At 44.7% G+C, this 19,232-nt stretch overlaps 1 protein-coding gene across 2 annotated transcripts in view; it reads right to left on the bottom strand.

The window, feature by feature from the left end:
* The window catches only part of NCOA1 (nuclear receptor coactivator 1), a 247,378-nt gene extending 246,444 nt beyond the window's left edge, over positions 1 to 934 (bottom strand). The window contains exon 1 of one of the 2 annotated variants that reach the window (XM_058682688.1): positions 783 to 934. The gene's annotated coding sequence lies outside the window, so the exon portion shown is untranslated. Of the gene's footprint in view, positions 1 to 704; positions 724 to 782 lie in introns of those variants that run through there. The other variant, XM_058682687.1, reaches the window with a different exon arrangement.
* Positions 935 to 19,232: the final 18,298 nt, after the last annotated feature.

Here is a 19,232-nt window from a genome sequence, read left to right as displayed (position 1 = left end):
CTTCAACAGAACAGTAAGCTTCACCGCAGCAATGTTTGACACAGACACTTGAAGATTTCTTAATCACCCAAGTGTAAGCCTCAGCCCTCACAAATCATCGCCACAGAGATTACTCTTGGCATCAACAGAGGGTGCTGGGACTGCAATTCACTCAAGAACCCTTCATTCACCATCACCATACTCGACATTAAAAATTCGCCCTCTCAAAAGAAAAAAATGTCACCTCCACAAGGACACCTGCCTCTTCAACGCCTCTACAGTGAATGAGGAGAGCCAACCATGAAAGGCTAAAAGACCTTCCAGCTTAAAGTTTTCCTCCCCACCAAACTCTGCAGCCACAGCACCGTGGACTGTCCTTGTCACATACACAGGCATTATTGTCAAAGCCTCCGTCTCTCTCTAACATCGTCAGCCGAGGCTGTGTCTAGACCATGGGGGTGACTGCTTTAGAAAGAAGCAAAACAAACAAAACAAAACCCACAGCTGGGTAGTAAGGACTAGGGACCCTGGTGTCCGGTTTCTCCGGTTCTCTTCCGAGAGACCAGAGGGCGGCTCGAGTTCTGCTGCTGACCATTAACTAGTCCCACCTCCCGATCGTCCAGTCAACACGTCGGCTCCCCCTCTTAGGTCCTTTCAGCAAACTCCTAGCAAGGGGACCAACCCCTAGCCCTACAGGAAAATTCACTTATCCATCCCCTTTCTACCTCCGAAATCCCTCGCCAAGAGGCGGAAAAAGCGAGTGCGCCGGGGTAAACAGAAGCGCCGTCGAAGGCTGCGCTTACGGAAAGGCACGCCATGGTCATCCCCATTTCGCAGTCCCGGCAAGCGAGACTCGGAGAGGTTGCCCGGCTTGCCAAGGTCACCGCGCGCGCCGGGGCCGAGGGGCGCCCGCGCCGACTTCCGGCTCCCCCTCTCGGCGGCGGGGAGCGCCGGAGGGCTGGGGGCGCCGCTCCCCACGCCGGGCCGGCGGCCGCGAGCCTCGCGCACCCTCCGCGGATGCTCGCCCAGTCGGCGCTAACTAGGGCAACTGGGAAAAGGGGCCGCGAAGTCGCTGCTGCAGCAATTTCCTCCGCGGGCGCAGCCCCCAGCTGGCGCCCGTGACAGCTGCGACCTCCGCCCCCTCCAGCCGCGCGAGGCCGAGGGAGAACTCGGGGAAAGTGGGAGGGGGACGGAACGGAGAGAAAGGAGAGCGGGGGGCGGAGGGGCGCCAGCTGCTCCCCGCCCCCTAGGGCCTCGGCGGCCGCGCGGCTCGTGACAGCTGCACCCACCGGGAGGCTCGGCGCCCGCCGCCCGCCACTCACCTGCCGCCGCCGCCGCCGCCGCCGCCGCCTCTGGGCCGCGCTGACGGGCGCCGCGCTCGCCGGGACCGAGGCGGCGCCGCCGCGGCCTCCGCCGCTCCGCGGGCCGGGAGCCCGCCGCCGCCGCCGCCGCTGCCGCCGCCGCCGCCGCTCTCCGGCCCCCTCCTCCGGAGCAGGGGTCCCCCCGCAGGGGGATGCAGAAAGAACCCGGCGCAGGGTCCGCTCGAGGGAGCAGCAGGGAACAGGGCGGCCGAGGAGCTCGAGGCCGCGGTCCAGCCGTCTGAGGGGAGGGCTTGGCGGATCGCGTCAGACTCCCGCTCGCCCGGCCTGAAGAACAGGCATTTCAGCCGCTCTCCGCGGCCGCCATGTTCTCCTCCTCCTCGGCCGCCGCCGCCGCTGCCGCCGCCGCCGCCACCGCCCCCCGCTCGCGGCCCCGCCCCCTCCGCGCCCCGCCCCGCCCCGCCCCGCCCCGCTCCGCTCGCTCCCCGCCGCCCCGCCCGCCGCGCTGCCCCTGCGCGCTCCGGCCCGGCCGGGCCCAGGCGACCCGGTGCCCGCGAGCTCCGACGGCGCGCCCGGGCAGCGCACTTTCAGCCCGCCCCGCCGCCGCGGAGTGAGGAGCAGTCCCGCGCCCTCTGCCGGCCGGCCGCCCGAGGGAGGGCTGCCGCGGTCCCGCCCCGGCCCGCGTCCTAACGAAGTGTGGGAAAGGAGGCCCCAACTCTTCCCCTCCCCTCGGGGCGTTCCTCCGACTGCTGCCGGGAAGCCTCCTCGAGCCCCAGGGTGCTTTCAGCTAGGCCGCCCGGCCTGCACCCTCCCGCTGCCCTTCTCTTTCGGGGAAGATGGTGCAGCGGCGAGAGGCCCTGCACACCCAGGAGGAGTCGGTTCTGGGCCTGGCCCTCCACTAATCTCTGAATTACTTTGGGCGAGACACATCCCGCGGGCCTCTTTTTTTATTCTGTAAAACTGGGAGGTGGTTGCCTAGATGATTTCACAGGCTGTTAGACAAGGGAAAAGAAAGATCATCTGCCCCCTTCGTTTTACAGATGAAAAGCTCTGACTGACACGTCTGGCTCTGCAATTCTATGAATTACCCAAAATGTCTGTCATTGACAGAGCTTTCCCCTCAAGGGGGCCCACACCTTTCTTCTTTTCTACCCGCTTTTTTTTTTTTTTTTAATTCTATAATGGAAGTACTACTTCCAAAAGTGGAGGGTTCCTTGTCATTGGAGGAATCAAACAACTGCTGAACAGGCTTTCTGAGCCGTGATGGCCTTATCTGGGAAGCATCCCTCATTCCAAAGTCTGGCAATGTAATATGTATCTTTCTCCCCGGGATGTCCTAAGGATGAATGAGTCACTGGCTGCGGAAGTGCTTTGTACAGCTTACATCTATCCTTTCCTCCAATCTTATTCCCAATTAGCTGTTTTCACCTGCCTCAATCCTGTCCTGCTGCTGCTGCTATCTCGCAACGTTATCTGCTGTTTCTCTTCCAGTGTTTTCTGTCCTAGAGCAACCTCTGTAAATCCTTAAGCCCTTCTCACCCCTTCTCCTAACTGAAACCTGACTGCCTTGAAAACACCATCCTCCCTGGCATCTCTCTGAGGCAGTGGGCAACTGCTTCCAGAGGCAGGTACTCCATCCTACCATTATTCCCTGCCACACCCGTGACCATGCATCTTCTGCCCTGTCTTGGTCATAAAGCAACCTTTCGCTCACACCCCTCATTCACTCATATATCCATTCATTTACGTTCATTCAACTGATTCTTGTCGAAGACCTGTCACTGACGCCCTAGGTGCACTTCATTAGATCTTGCCCTCACCTGATTTACCAGGACCTCCAGCCACCGGCAGAGTCTCCATCCCCAATAATAGCTGGAAATACGCAGCGCCATGCATCTCCACGGTTCACCCTATTGTCCCCTTCTGTAGGATCTGTCTCTCCATCTAGTCCAGTCCAGACTGTGTGAAGGTGGAGCCTCTTGTACAGGTGATCCTGTCTTCTGTTGGGGCTACCCTCTTGTCCCTGCTGTTTGCCAAATCTAGTGCACACTTTAGTCCTCCCACTATGGGCCTTTCTACAGTGCTGAATGGACACTGCAAACTCCTTTTTTCAAACTCTCCTCTCCTCCTGTGTCTTCTACATCATTCTCCTTTCCTTCTATCTCCTTTCTGACGTTTCCTTTACTAGCACTTTTCTTGGCTGCTCCTTTTTTATCAAGGCATAAAATGTTTCTATCTTCAAGATTTTATTTTTTCCCTCCTTTCCTCTGGCTTAGATTGACTTCATTTGTTTCCACCACTTCAATTGTTAATAATTCCCGCATCTCCTTCCAGCCACCCCACCCATACACACGTTCTGCAGCTCAGTGTCTTAATTAACTTTATTTTTTTAAGACATTGTCTCTTTTTGTGAGTTTACTTGTTTATTTTGAGAAAGAAAGTGTTCAAGCGCAGGAGGGGCAGGGAGAGAAAGAGAAGGCGAGAGAGAATCCCAAGCAGGCTTCTCACTGTCAGCAGAGAGCCCACTCGAGGTTCAGTCTCATGAACCATGAGATCATGACCTGAGCCGAAATCAAGAGTCGGATGTTTAACCAACTAAGCCACCCAGGTGCCCCAAGAACTCTTTTTTTTTAGAGTTATACTCTTTCTTAAGACCCTTTGATTTTTTTCTTCTTCCTCTGCAAATCATAATCATTTGCCAAAACAGTTAAACCCACTGTTTTCTTTTTTTTTATTGTGCTAAAATACATATTACATAAAATTTACCATCTTAGCCATTTTTAAGTGTACAGTTCTGTGGTATTAAATACATCCACATTGTTGTGCAGCCATTACCACCACCCATCCCCATAATTCTTTTTATCTTGTAAAATTGAAACCCTATACCTATTAAACAATAACTCCCCATGCTTCTCTCCTCCCCCAGCTTCTGAACCGCTATTCTACTTTTTATCTCTATGATTTTGCTTACTGTAAGCACTTCATATAAGACAATCATATAATATTTGCCTTTTTGTGTCTGATTTATTTTTCTTAGCATAATGTCCTTAAGGTTTATCCATGTTGTACCATATTGCAGAATTTCCTCCCTTTTGAAGCCTGAATAATATTCCACATTTTGCTTATCCATTTATCCATTGATGGACACTTGAGTTGCTTCCACATTTAAGCTATTGTGAATAATGCTTCAGTGAACGTGGGTGTACAAATATCTCTGAGATCCTGCTTTCAATTCTTTTGTGCATATACCCAGAAGTGGAATTGCTGGGTCATATGGTAATTCTATTTTTATTTTATTTATTTATTTATTTATTTAAAGATATTGTAAACATCTGATTTCCCACTTTTTCTTTTTTTAAGTTTACTTGTTTATTTTGAGAGAGAGAGAGAAAAACAGTGGGGAGGGACAGAGAGAGAGGGAAAGAGAGAGAATCCCAAGCCAACTCCACATTGTTAGCTCGGAGCCCAATGCAGGGCTCAAACTCATGAGCCGAGCTGTAAGATCACGATCTGAGCCAAAGTCAACAGTTGGACACTTAAAAGACTAAGCCACTCAGGTGCCCTGGTAATTCTATTTTTAATTTTTTTTAATTATTTTAATGTTTATTTATTTTTGAGAGAGAGAGAGACAGACCATGAACAGGGGAGGGGCAGAGAGAGAGGGAGACACAGAATGTGAAGCAGCACAGAGCTTGATGCGGGGGCTCGATGTGGGGCTTGAACCCACAAACCATGAGATCATGACCTGAGCTGAAGTCGGATGCTTAACGGACTGAGCCACCCAGGTGCCCCTCTATTTTTAATTTTTTTAGGAGCCTCCATACTGTTTTCAACTGTGGCTGTACCATTTTACATTCCCACCAATAATGCACAAGCATTCCAATTCTCCACATCCTTGCCAACACTTGGTTTTTCTGGGTTTTGGGGGGGGGGGGGAATGGGGGCAGGGGGGGAAGGGATGGGGGGGCGGGGATGGGGGGGAGTTGTTATTGTTGTTTTTAATAATAGCCATCCTAATGGGTGTGAGGTGGTATTTCATTGTAGTTTTGATTTGCATTTCCCTATGTTATTGTTGTTTTTAATAATAGCCATCCTAATGGGTGTGAGGTGGTATTTCATTGTAGTTTTGATTTGCATTTCCCTAATGATTAGTCATGCAGAGCATCTTTTCAGGAGCTTACAACCCACTTTTATTTCTCCCAGTTGGTCATCTCTTCTCAGGTGATTTTCAATACCTCTCTGGCTCCTTCTACTTTTCCTAAATGGACCCACTTCTTTAATTCCAACTAACCCCTGAGGAACCATTAATACAGAGGCAAAAGATAATAGTTAGATTTACTTCCTGAACCCCACAACAGCCTCTTGGAAATCCATTTACTTTAGCCACCGATGAAAGTTCCTTTACTCCCAAGTAACAATGCCAATCAACAAGTTAGCATGACTACAATTAAATGAAAGTGCTTTTAAGAAATTTTTTAAATGAAAATGTAAGACATTTAATTTGTTAGCTAAGATTGATCTGATTTTAGACCAGGTCCTATTGACCTAGGTCCAAGATTTATAACATACTCCAGGATCTGTAATATACCTGTTAAATTTTCTCCAGAGCAACATAGATATCCAGTTCTGTAAAACATCTGGCTAACGTACACAAAATCACTCCAGTTACTGAAACAAGAACTGATCTAACTTTGACATTTCTTTTCTTCAAATAGTTTTTATTTTTGTAATAATGAAACAAATTCATAAAATATTCCAACAATAAAGAAAAGTACAAAGAAGTGTAAAAAAAAACAAAAAAACAAAAAACCTCTATTGAGCCTTTCCACACATTGACTGTATATTTGCACCTATAAACACAGTAAGGTACTCAATTTTACATAATAGAATCACATTATAAATTCTCATCGATAATAAGGCATCTTTTACTATACAATATGTTTTCGTTATTAAAATGGCTGAATACGGGGGCGCCTGGGTGGCTCAGTCGGGCGTCCGACTTCGGCTCAGGTCACGATCTCGCGGTCCGTGAGTTCGAGCCCCGCGTCGGGCTCTGGGCTGATGGCTCAGAGCCTGGAGCCTGCTTCCGATTCTGTGTCTCCCTCTCTCTCTGCCCCTCCCCCGTTCATGCTCTGTCTCTCTCTGTCTCAAAAATAAATAAAACGTTAAAAAAAAATTTTTTTTTAAAAATAATAAAATGGCTGAATACTGAAAACTCATTCATTGTACGTCTTTTTAGCCATTTAGTTAACCAATCCCTTACTGAAAAACGTGTACATTGTTTCTGGGTTTTTTGTTTATGCGTTTAGTTTTTAAATAATGCTATAATTTGAATGCATGCTTCTGTGCCAATTTGAAAATTATTTTCTTAGGTTAAATTCCAAGATTAATTGCTAGCTCCAATTGCTGGCTTAAGTTTTTTAAGTTTGTTTATTTATTTATTTATTTATTTATTTATTTATTTATTTATTTTTGAGAGAGAGAAAACACAAGCAGGGAAGGGGCAGAGAGAAAGGGAGAAAGAGAATCCCAAGCAGGCTCCTCACTGTCAGCGCAAAACCAGATGTGGAGCTCGAACTCACGAACCATGAGATCGTGAGCTGAGCCGAAATCAAGAGTCGGACACTTAACCAACTGAGCCACCCAGGCACCCCCGGCTTAATTTTTTCCACTACACATTTGCCAAACTGACCTTCAGGAAAATTGCTGCACTCTACAATTCTACCTATAGTGCGTGCCTGCCACTCCCCCACAAAATAAATTTTGTTGGTGTTCCTTTGAATAGTCTTTAATTTCCACATTTGCTTGAAGTATAGACATTAAGACTATGTTTAGAGTTAGGCAGACCCGGGTTTGAAATGGCTCTGCCACTTCCTGTGTGACCTTGAACAAACCACTTTAAACACCTCCAGGCCTCAGTGTCCTCATTTGTAAAACAGGATGCTAGCCAACAATTATTGCAAAGATTAAATGAAATAATGTATGCAAAGCACCCGGTATAGTGTTCAGCTTGAGGATTGCCCATAAGAAAGTAAAAGTTAGGGCAAACTAAGAAGGTAAAAATCTTCCCCGCCATTCATCAGGCTGGAAGAACAGGCACAGATAAAGCCAGCTGCACAGTTAACAGGATGCAGTGTCCCCTGAGGACAGACTGCAGCTGGAAAGTGTCATAATAGCTGCCTTCTTCAAGTGACTACTTTCCTGCTCACTGAGAAACTTTGTTCTCTACAATCACAGATATCAGAAACTGTGGCGTTTGTAGTTATGTCAATAAGAATGAAGCATCCATCCCTTGCCTGGAGAGTCTAAGTCCTTTTTGACAGAGGCATAGTCTTGATTTACAACCCAGGCATAGAGTTTTAGATAAGGAGGTTTCTGGCCAAACATTCTACACCTATCTTAACTTTAGCATTTCCAAAGCAACACGATTCTAGGTCTACTTTGCAGTCCAAACTGGATGTTGACCCCTTCATACACAGTCATGCTTTAGTCTGAGCCTATCAAAATGCTGCTTTATTTAAACTGTATCTAAACTCTGCTCAAAGTTAGTATATTCTAAATGTGGCTTTTTTTTTTAATGTTTATTTATTTATTTATTTATTTATTTATTTTTGAAAGAGTGAGAGAGTGGGGGGAGGGCAAAGAGACAGGGAGAGAGAGAATCCCAAGCCGGCTCTGCACCACCAGCAGAGCCCAACGCAGGGCTTGATCTCAAACCATGAGATCATGACTTGAGCCAAAAATCAAGAGTTGGATTCTCAACTGACTGAGCCAGCCAGGCACCCCTTTAACATGTGGTATTAAGTAGAAGTAGGTACTATATAAACATAGGGTTTCATCTGGAACATCTTATAAATTTCTTTTTAACAATTTAAAAATATCATTTATTAAATTAGCTATCATTAGGCAAATTGAATGGTTTTGTTCCCCAAGCGATAGTGATTTTTTAACATTTTAATTCCAATGTAGTTAACATACAGTGCTATATTATTTTCAGGTGTACAACGTAGTGATTCAACAATTCTGTACATTAGTCAGTGCTCATCAGGATAAGTGTACTCTTTAATCTCCTTCACCTCTTTTACCCATATGCCTCCCCTCTGGTAATCATCCGTTTATGCTTTATGATTAAGAGTCTTTTGTTTGCTTGTCTCTTTCCTCTGTTCATTTGTTTTCTTTTTAAAAATGTTTCTAATGCTTATTTATTTTTGGGAGAGAGAGAGATGGAGCGTGAGCAGGGGAGGGGCAGAGAGAGAGGGAGACACAGAACCCAAAGCAGGCTCCATACTCTGAGCTGTCAGCACAGAGCTGAAACTCTGCTTGAGGCTGGGCTGAAACTCACGAACCACGAGATCATGACCTGAGCCGAAGTCAGACGCTTAAGCGACAGAGCCACCCAGGTGCCCCTTCTTGTTTCTTAAATTCCACATATGAGTGAGATTGTATGGTTATTTGTCTTTCTCTGACTGACGTATCTCACTTAGCCATTATTTGGGTGGTAAAAATTTTTGCCCGGGAAGTAGATTTTTTCTATGTCAAATAACGGGATTTCTGTTTTGCCAGGTCTCATTGATTGATTCAGTGCTATAACTATTTATATCCATTAGGCACCAGTTATTCTCTAAAAGATGTTTAGGTTCTGCATTAGTTCTCTTTTTAGGGTAACGTCATCTTGTCCATGCTTGGTGGTGAATTCTTCAGTGGTAGATGCAGCTCCAATGTGTCCTGGACCCAACATCAGTGTAAGTGTGATTGTGTTTAAAAGACAGTCTTGTTGGACGCCTGGGTGACTCCATCGGTTAAGCATCTGAATTCAGCTCAGGTCATGATCTCATGGTTCGTGAGTTGGAGCCCTGCCTCAAGACCTCGATTCAAGCCCCAGTTCAGGTGAGCTCGAGCCCCACTTCGGGTAAGCTTGAGCCTTGCTTCTCTCTCTCTCTCTCTCTCTCTCTCTCTCTCTCTCTCTCTCTCTCTCTGTCCCTCATGGGATTCTCTCTTTCTCTGCCCCTTGCTCACTTGTGCCCTCTCTCTCTCTCTTCCAAAAAAAAAAAAGACAGTCTCATTTTCCTGAATGAGCACCTCACACTGTTAGTCTCAACAACTGTCCTGTTTCTCCTAAGGTGGACATTATCCACGCTTACGGATCTTAACTAAGAAAATGAGGGTACCATGAAATTCCTTTGGTTTTTACATCTGAATTCCGGGGATTATATTCTCTATCATGGACATTTTGGTTATTTAAAATTTTTTACTACTTAAAACACACGGCAACAAATGTATTCTTTGGACCCTTCTGAGATGACAATATCGTCTATTTCCCCGAGCATTAATGATATAAAACACAGGCTTCCCTCCTAACATGTGTAGGCTTCAATCAGACTCGAGGTAGCAGCTGCTCTCACGTTTGAAGTCTGAGTCCCAAAGCCAGTTGTATATGTAGGAGGACTGGATTGGAGGTGGCCTGTGTTGTGTTCTTCCAGATGCCAGATGCACCCCACCCCTAAGCTTACACAGGGCCTGCAATTTCAACAGCAGAGATTCATTCCTTTGGGTTTGTAATTTGCTATCTCGGGATGATCCTTTACACAAATCATTTCTCCTTGATTATGGTTATTGTAGAAAACTGAGAACATACAGAGAAGTTGATAAATGAAAATAGAAATTACCTGTAGCTCAAGACTCAAACACCACTACTGTTAACATTTGGTATTTCCTTCCTTTCTTTTCATGTAATGAAATTCAAAAGATGACCTTATTTAAAATTCTTTTGTTATGCAGTTAAGCAGCTTTACAATAAAGGAAATTGATGAATATAAATTCAAGCACTTCTCTAATTTCCTTCTGGTTCCTTCACTCATTCAATAAACATTACTAAATACCTACTGCATGCAAGGCACTGAGCTAGACACAGATTAGTGATACAGAACACTCTATCAGTGTATGAAAATTCACATATTTTTAGGGGCACCTGGGTGGCTGGGTCGGTTGAGCGTCCAACTTCGGCTCAGGTCATGATCTCACAGTCCACGGGTTCGAGCCCCGTGTCGGGCTCTGTGCTGACCGCTTGGACCCTGAAGCCTGCTTTGAATTCTGTGTCCCCCTTTCTCTCTGACCCTCCCCCACTCATGCTCTGTCTGTCTGTCTGTCTGTGTCTCTCTCTATGTCAAAAATAAACATTAAAAAAATTTTTTTAATAAATACACAAATTCACATATTTTTACAAATCAGTAATCAGACATACAATCAGTGCATAAAGTACTTTGTGTCCTAGTTTCTTTTTCAATATTTTTTTTAATGTTTATTTATTTTTGAGAAGGGGGGGAAGGGCAGAGAAAGAGGGAGACAGGATCTGAAGCAAGCTCCACACTGTCAGCACAAAGACCAAAAGGGGGCTTGAACCCATGACCCGTGAGACCATGACCTGAGCTGAAGTTGGACACCTAACTGACTGAACCACCCAGGCACCCCACTGGTTTTCCTCTTCAATATTATTTCTTATATATTTGTATATATGCCTCAAACCTCTTGGTTTTTGAGGGTTACAGGATTCAATTGTATTGATTTTATTATTCTTTAATATTGCAAATGTGGGGTGTTTTCTCCTCCCTCTTGCTTTTCGAGTCTTTCCTTAGACTTTATTCCTCAAAGGAGGTTACCAAATCAAGGAACGTGATCGTTACTTATCTTCTTTTGGGATTCAAATACTAACAGAAAGAGGAACAAATTGCATTTGCCTTAGACTTACCAGTGCAGTCAGGCAGATGGTTCTCTTCCCATTTCAGGGAAGTAGAGGCATTGAAAAAGGTCAGTGTCACAGAGGGAAAGCACAAACCACCGAAGATTAACTTTACCGTCTTCGTGGCTCAGCCAGCCTCTCTGAGAGCACTCTCTGAGAGAGTGGTTACTAGGAGTGATACCCTTTCCACCATTGTTAGGTTGTGGACTCCACCACCATGCAAGCTCACTGAGGTCAGGGACTTCTGCATCCAGCCTAAACCCCACAGCCCTTAGGCTTGGCTATTAGGTTTGGCTCTCAGAAGAACCCACACGTCTGCACTTTATACACTGATGCACCTACTAGCTTGTAATACGCCAATTCATTCTTGGTATCTCTACAGACCAATGATGACTGGATTTTCCCATGAAGATGGGGCCTACCAGTTGCTGATGCGTGGGTGAGAGCTCATAGTGGTACCCATTCATGCCCTGCAAAAGAGTCCCTAGGCAGGACCTGCTGAAGGGATCCTCCCTGTGGAGCCCCTAGACAACCATGTGGGGCTGGCCAAGCCTTCCCATACTCCCACTCATCACTGGGCTGCAGACAGATTCGAGTCCCACTGTCTTGGCTTGACGGGGTGGATACATTCCCTTTTCCCTCCCACCTTCCATGGCTGCCCAGACTCTGCCACTTGGGCAGAGTTTCCTCTGCATGAGAAAGCAGAGAAGGGGAAGTTGCTAGCTCTACCTCCTCAGTCCTTCTGAAGGCAAGCTTCCAGGCCCAAAGTTTCCAAATACAAGAACTGTAAGTAGAAATCCTATCCAGAGACTCATTCATACCATCATCCAATACTTATTTATTAAGAGCCCACCATGTGCCAAGCATAATTCTAAGTGTTGGGGACGCAGGGGGAACAATTTTTGTCCTCAAAGGCTTACATAGTAGAAGAAATAGATAACAAATGAATCAACAATAAATGAAGAAAGATTTCATATAAGTAGAATATATAAAGTGCAAACATCAGTGCTAAAATAATCTAATGTGTTAATCATTCTGAGTCACTCTCAGAATTTCCCTTCAGTAGGAAGCTGAATAAAATCTAAGAATGTTCCTTAGTCCAATTTAACAAACTATACCTCCTACGGTAGCTGGGAATCTATAAAGACTGAAAAGAGAGGCTCCCTGTCCTCAAAGCACTCACCTTCTAGCAGGGAAGTTTCGTGTATTCAACTAACCACAATAGTAGGTACTGTTTATCTTCATTTTGGGAAGGGAGATGTATATATTTCCATTCACGGAGCTAGTATGTGTCAAGGACGTATTTCTGCTCACGGAGCTAGTATGTGTCGAGGATGTTCTTCAAGTTCTGCTTATCCTGGGTCTACAAGATCAGAGCCTGCACGCAGCTTCTTGTTCCATGAATATTATAGCTATGATTCCACAAAAGAATTTGTTTTGCCCTTCTGCTCTTCCCCATTGCCCAGCCTCATTGCTGCCCTCCAGCATCTCCTTGACTCCCCTCCCCAACTACCCTTTCTCCATGAGCTATCAGAGAGTTCACTATCTCCTCACTTTCCTGTCACCCCTAGGGTCAGGAGACATTGGGGACACTCTTTCCCCTGGCTCTTTCTTCATCTAATTTCCTACACCCACAAAATTCTAAGGCAGGAAGAGATCTCGGCACAACTTGCTCATATTACAGATAAGGAAACTGAGATCTGGAGAACTTAAGTGACTTGTCCAAGGCCAAACAGCTAGTTAGTTACTTCCTGAAGGAAGCATTTGTGCTGGGGTGCGTCAGGGGAAGGTTTTCAGGGACAAGGTTTGAAGGGTCTTATCTGCTGCTGGCTGTTAGCATGGAAAGGAAGACGAACGCTCAGTTGACCAAACAGAGGTAGCACAAAGAGCCACCCAGAGAAGTTGGGCTGAAAGCAGGATTACAAGTGGCTAAGAAGTGAGTGGGCAGTGGGAGGTCAAGGCTAACTTGCCTGTGATGTCTCTTGATGGGAGAGAAGATGGTAATCAAGAACTTAAATGAAGACAAGAGGATTATCATTTCAGTAGAAGGGAGATGTGACATGGTGATGGGCAGAGGGGAAGATAATTCATTGGAAAAGACTATTGTTGCAAAAAAGGAATATAATTGACCAAGCACATTTTAAGGGAAGTGGACGGGGATGAGATGAAAGCCGTAAGTAGGAACACGACTTCCTGGCTTATTGTGCCATTAACCATCTGACTCTAAATTTCACAAGGACAAGAACCATATCACATTTTGCTCACCATTGCGTCTAGTACCTGGCACATAGTAGGAACTCTATAATATTTGTTGGAGGAATCACTGAATGAATGAATGACAAGGGAACCTCCCAATGCTGCACTTATGTGTTCAATAGCAAAAGTTTAGGTCCAAAGAAAGGAAGAAAAAAAAAGGAGGCAAGAAGAAGGTTAAAATATAACACAGATGCCTGCTCTGGCCTCTCTGGCCAATGTACTGGATGACATCCAGGAAACCAAGATGAATTGTCAGTAGTCACTGCCATACAGAGAAACTGACAGTTCTGGTGACTTCAGTGCTGATGTTAATTGGAACTGTACACTACAGCATAAAGTTATTTATCATCTTGAGTTCTGAATGCCAAGTGAAATGTATCATGTTAATCTTTGTATGAGGACCCTGAATAGCAGAGTAGCTAGTGCCCTTGACAGAAATTTTACCAAAAAAGATAAAGAAATTTTACATATGCACACGGGTGATATTCAAAATATTCAACAACCAGTATGGCACAGAAGCCAACTGACCAGGCCTAAGCAACCCACATGGCTGCACCCGTGCATACTGATGATCAGGACCTGTACATGGAAGTGGCTTATACTGAGGCTCAGAGAACAACAGTGCTGTTTGAAAAAGGCTATTTTGCTGGATGGAAGAGAGAGTGTGCACCGCAACGTTGTGTGCTTTCAGAGCAACGTCTTCCCCACCAGTTCTGAGCCTGATGCTTCTCCGTCCAGTTCTGCTCTCCAGCACAACAGGACTCACTGTTTTTTCAGCTTTGCCTCCCAGACTTCAGCAAACCCTGACCCTGGCTACTTGCTTTATTCTCTGCCTTCCTCGACTCATCATACTCTTGAGCCTATACAAGACCTGCCCTTAGCTAATCGATATGCCTATGACCTTCACTAGCCTTCAGTGATTCCCAAAATCTACCCACCGTCCACCCTGGTCATATATCTAACAGACCAACTTCTTGACAAGACTTAACCACAAAAAAAGACTCAAATTTTATGACATGGAGGACAAACGGTAGAAAACCAGTTTCCAAGACATAGAAGACTGAGAGTACTACTATGGGATTACAATCCCCCAAATTCCCTGTGGGTCATGTAAGACTCCACCTCTAATTTTAAGGTGGAAAACCAAATACAGGTATCATACACTTTTATTCATTACTTAAGGAAAGAAGGTCTTCTCTGTGTCTTACATTATATTTTGTACTGTGAAACCAAAGGAAATATACCTGACACGCCTCCCAAAATCCAGGAAATGTGTTAGCCAACAACTCACAGGTAATTGCCACAGCCTATTATAAGGGTAGAACTTATTCCACAGGATTACAATGAACCAATCATTCCACAGAGTTAAGTGCTAATTTGTGACCCGCCTAAAATTTGTATGTCGAAATCCTAACCACCTCCTACCTCAGAATGTGGCTGAATTTGGAGAAAGGGCCTTTAAAGGGATATTAAGCTAAAATGAGGCCCCAATCCAATCTTACTGGTGTCCTTATAAGAAGAGGAAACTTGCACACACGAAGAGATACCAGGGATGCGCACACACACACAGAGGAAAAACCACGTGAGTACACAGCAAGAAAGCGACCACCTACAAGCCAAGAAGAGAGGCCTCAGAAGAAACCAAGCCTGTTGATACCTCGTGCTTGGATTTCCAGCCTCCAGAACTGGTGAGAAAATACATCTCTGTTGTTCAAGCCCCCCAGTCTGTGGGATCTTGTTCTGGCAACGCCACAAACTAATACAAACAGATCGTTATTGCAAGTCATATGGGCTACAGTGACTAAGTGTCCTCAACTGAACTGTAACTATTTGAATGCAGGACCTAAGTCTTATGTTTCTTTGGATGTCCCCAATGCCCAGCGAAGTCCCCTTCACAGGCTAGGACCTCAGCACACATCTTCAAATTTAGTTCATAAAAAAGTCGAAGGTACAGTCTCTGCCTTCAAAACGCTTGAGAATGGGTAGTAGAGATAAGGCAGGCATGGCAAAGTGACCAGCAAAGCAGGAGGTACCCAGGAAGGTCAAACACTGAGGGATCTGTAGGAGCCTTGATGGAGGGCTTGATGACTGGGATTCAGACAGGAAGGGGAGAGAGTGGGGGCATTCCTGGGACAGAGACCAACGCAAGCAGAAGCAGAGAGTTGGAAATGCTGCATTTTCTATTGACAAGAGAGTAAATAATTGTTCCAGCTAGAGTGGCATGTTCACGTAAAGAAAATACACTACACGTTGGAGAGTTTTGAATGCCAGTTGGACCTGATCCTTATCCTAACGCCTTTCTTGAATGAGGAGACCTCATGCTCCCCTGGTCTGGGATCTGAGGTAGGGTAAGATGTAAGGAAAGATTGGCATATAGAATTACAAACTGGGGCATGGGTGGATCCAGATAAACGAATCAGAGAGGCAGAACTAGCTATGAGGTAACCAGACTGATGTGAAGGTTGGGAAGCAGCCCCTGGAGGAACGACCTGAGGTCCCAGAGTATAACACAAGAGCTTTATGGAAGCCTTGTCTCGGGATGAGGGCTGGCAGGAGGAGGATGGAAACATTCTGGAAAGTATGTAGATGACGAAGGGTCATCATGGAAGGTAGTTGACCAGAGGCCAAATAAATGGTATTTTAGAAAAATCAAGAATACAGCACTGTAGAAGTAGAGTGAGAAACGGTAGCACATCAAGACGTAGTTCAAAGGTTGTGAAAATCTTTTTGAAAACCCCCACTTTCACTTTTGTTTGCTCGCCATAATGCCTAACGGGCAGTGCTTACCCAATAAATGTTAAGTATGAAATGAATGCTCTTGTATAAAATTATTGTTTTTGTCCCTCAACTAAGAACAGCTCCCAGAATAAAGTAATAAATTAATGTCATGGTTTAGATATCAGATTCCTGTGAATTTGGCCAATGTGAATTCTTTCTGTGCAGCCTAATAACTCCTGGGGGGTGAACTAATAGTCCATGAGTTTCTAAACCTTGCAGCTTGGGGATCTGATGCTCTATCAATTCTTTGGTTGAAAGTAATGGAAATAGATTCTTGTTACCTAGGCAAAAATTAATTGATTAGAAGGATATAAGGTTCAGAGAATAAAAAGATCTGTTGGATTATCTGGTCTGTGGAGGCCAGAAGCAAAGCAGCTTCAGGGACCTTGGTAGAAGGATCTTGTGAACTGTCTTTCTATGGGTCTGCCTTCAGATAATGCAGCTTCACCACCTTTCTACATCCAGATGTCTTGATTCAAAGTGCAAGTTCCTGGGATGGAAAAGTGTTGTTGGCCAAGCAAAGAGCAAACATCAACCTCTATGTTGGGGGTAGATGGCAGAATGCTGTTACTGAACCCATCAAAACAACTTATTAGATAGGTCGAGTAGGGGCAGCCCCCCCCAGAAAGGGACTCTAGGCAGACAAAAAATAACTGATATCCCCTCTGGGCACCCCTACTTCAATATTCACCTTTACAGGAGTGTATACAGGTGACTGGACAAGATGCTGCTTGGGCGCCCTTCCACCCCTGAGAAGTCTACACACTAGGATTTCCATTTGTCATTCCAGAGACCAACTCCTACCGAAAATGGTGAATTCATGAACTGCGGAGCTTTTCTACGCAGAAGTATCTCATTTCCTAGAATCTTCAGCGTTTGTTCAGGATGTCTACATGATCTGGCAGGTTTAAAATTTTTTCATTACAGAATAACACACATGTAGGGAAGTACACACATCATAAGTGCTTAGCTCAAAGAATTTTGATAAAGTGAACAATGTGTAATCAGAATCCAGACTGTGAAATAGAATATAACCAGCACCCCAGAAGGTTTCCCTCAAGCCCTCTTCCTCCCAACAATGGTAACCACTAAACCAACCTCTATCTTCACCAATGAGTTTTGCCTGTTGTGTTTTCATTTTTGTTTTCTGTAAGCGCTACGCTCGAACTCTTAACCCTGAGATCAAGAATTGCATGCTCTACCAACTAAGCCAGCCAGTCACCCTGAGTTTTGCCTGATTTTGAGCTTTATGTAAATTGAGTCGTATATTATGTGCTCTTTTGTATCCGTTTTCTCTCATTCCATGTTGCCTTTTACGAGATTCATCCACGATGCTGCAAATAGTCATAATTTGTTCATTCTCATTGCTGTATAGTACATCACTGTTTATCCATTCTACTACTGATGGACATTTGCTTCCTCTTTTTAACTATTACAAACAGTGCTGCTAGGAACATTCTTGTCCACGTCTTTTGTGAGTATATATACTCGTTTCCGTTGGGTATATATCAAGGAGTGGAGTTTCTCATTCACAGAGTCAGGTTAGCGTTAATAGGTAGTACATATAGTTATCCAAAATGGTTGCACAGATTTATATTTCCAACAACAACGTGTAAGAGTTACTGTTGCTCCGCATTTTAGACATCACATGGATTATCTGCGTTCTTAATTTTAACCATTCTGGTAGATGTGTAGGACCTCACTGTGGTGTTAGTGTATATTTTCCCGATGACTAATGAAGTCGATTACCTTTTCATAGGTCTAGAGCTAGTTGAAATCCTCTATTGTGGAGTGCTATTGAAATCTTTTGCCCATTTTTTTTTATTGTGCTCTCTTTTGTTGATCTATTGGGATTCTTTATAGATTCCAGACATAAGTCCCTTTTTGGATACATGTATTACAAATATCTTCTGCCATTCTGTGCTTTTCCTTTTTATTCTTCTAATCAAGCCATTTGATGAACATACATTCTTAATTTTAATGTTTTATAATTTATCAACTTTTCATTTATGGTTAGGATTTTACTGTACTGTTTAAAAATCTTTGACAGAGAAATCCTAGCAGTTGGAAAAAATAATGATCACTTCGTAGAAAACTAAAAATATTTAAAGCAAAAATAGGGCATTTATTGACTTCAGGAAAAAAATTATACTAGAACCAAAACATAATCATAGTTTATCACTTGTTTCAATTGTGAGGATTATTTGCACAATCACCGTAATATAATTAATCAACCCTTGACCGCTGGTTTGTCCAAAGATTATTATAATCTTCAAGGTCTCGGAAGGGGTTCAATAAGAAGTGGCCATCTTCGCAACCTGAGATCTGAACAAATCGAAAGTAAAACAAAAGGGGGGCAGAGAGAGGTTACGATGTCACCTTTATTATAACTGATAGAAGCCAGTTTGGAGGATTTAGCATCAGGTCTTTTTGCAAAGTGGGATGGCTAATACAGAGCCATACTTAGGAAGAATTGTCCCTCGTATGGGCAGCACTGGACCAAGGCAAGCTTTCTCTCGTGAGTCTCTGGTGTTGCCCATTCAGCCAACAGGTGATCGTTCTCCATAGAACACCACTAGATTTTCAGAGTTGTCTCCAGAAAGCAGTTTCGTTTAAAAAGGAGGAAAGTTGATCTGTCATTTTTTTTGGTACAAGGAAAACCATTCCAGGCAGTATTCGTGTGGGAGTATGTTTCAATTAAGATACAGCCAGTGCTGCAACAAAACAAATTCCTAAATGTATAATGTTTCAAGCACAAGATAAATTGATTTCTTGTTCATGTAACAGGCCAAATCATATGTTCCTCATCAGCGGAGGCAGCTCTGCCATTTTCCACACATGGCTTCCAAGGGTGGTAGAGAAACATGTGAGGGAGGTTTTTATGGGCCAGGCCTGGAAGTGTCACTCATCATTTCCACTCACATTCAGCAAGCCGGAGACCTAACTGCAAAGTAAGATGGGAAATATAGCCCAGCTATGAGTCCGGGAAGAAGGAGAGCTCATGAATTTTGGTGAACAGTTACCAACCCCTGCCACTGGGTGTGGGGTTCATTTGGGCAGAATCTTATATTTATTTCCTGTTGCCTCCTGTGCCTGATACACAGTAGGCACTCAATACGTGCTTGTTGAATGAACAAGAAAGTGGGAAGAGCATGGGCTTCAAA

Source organism: Neofelis nebulosa, chromosome 9, assembly GCF_028018385.1.
Source record: "Neofelis nebulosa isolate mNeoNeb1 chromosome 9, mNeoNeb1.pri, whole genome shotgun sequence".
NCBI lineage: Eukaryota > Metazoa > Chordata > Mammalia > Carnivora > Felidae > Neofelis > Neofelis nebulosa.
This window is presented reverse-complemented; position numbering and strand designations above follow the sequence as displayed.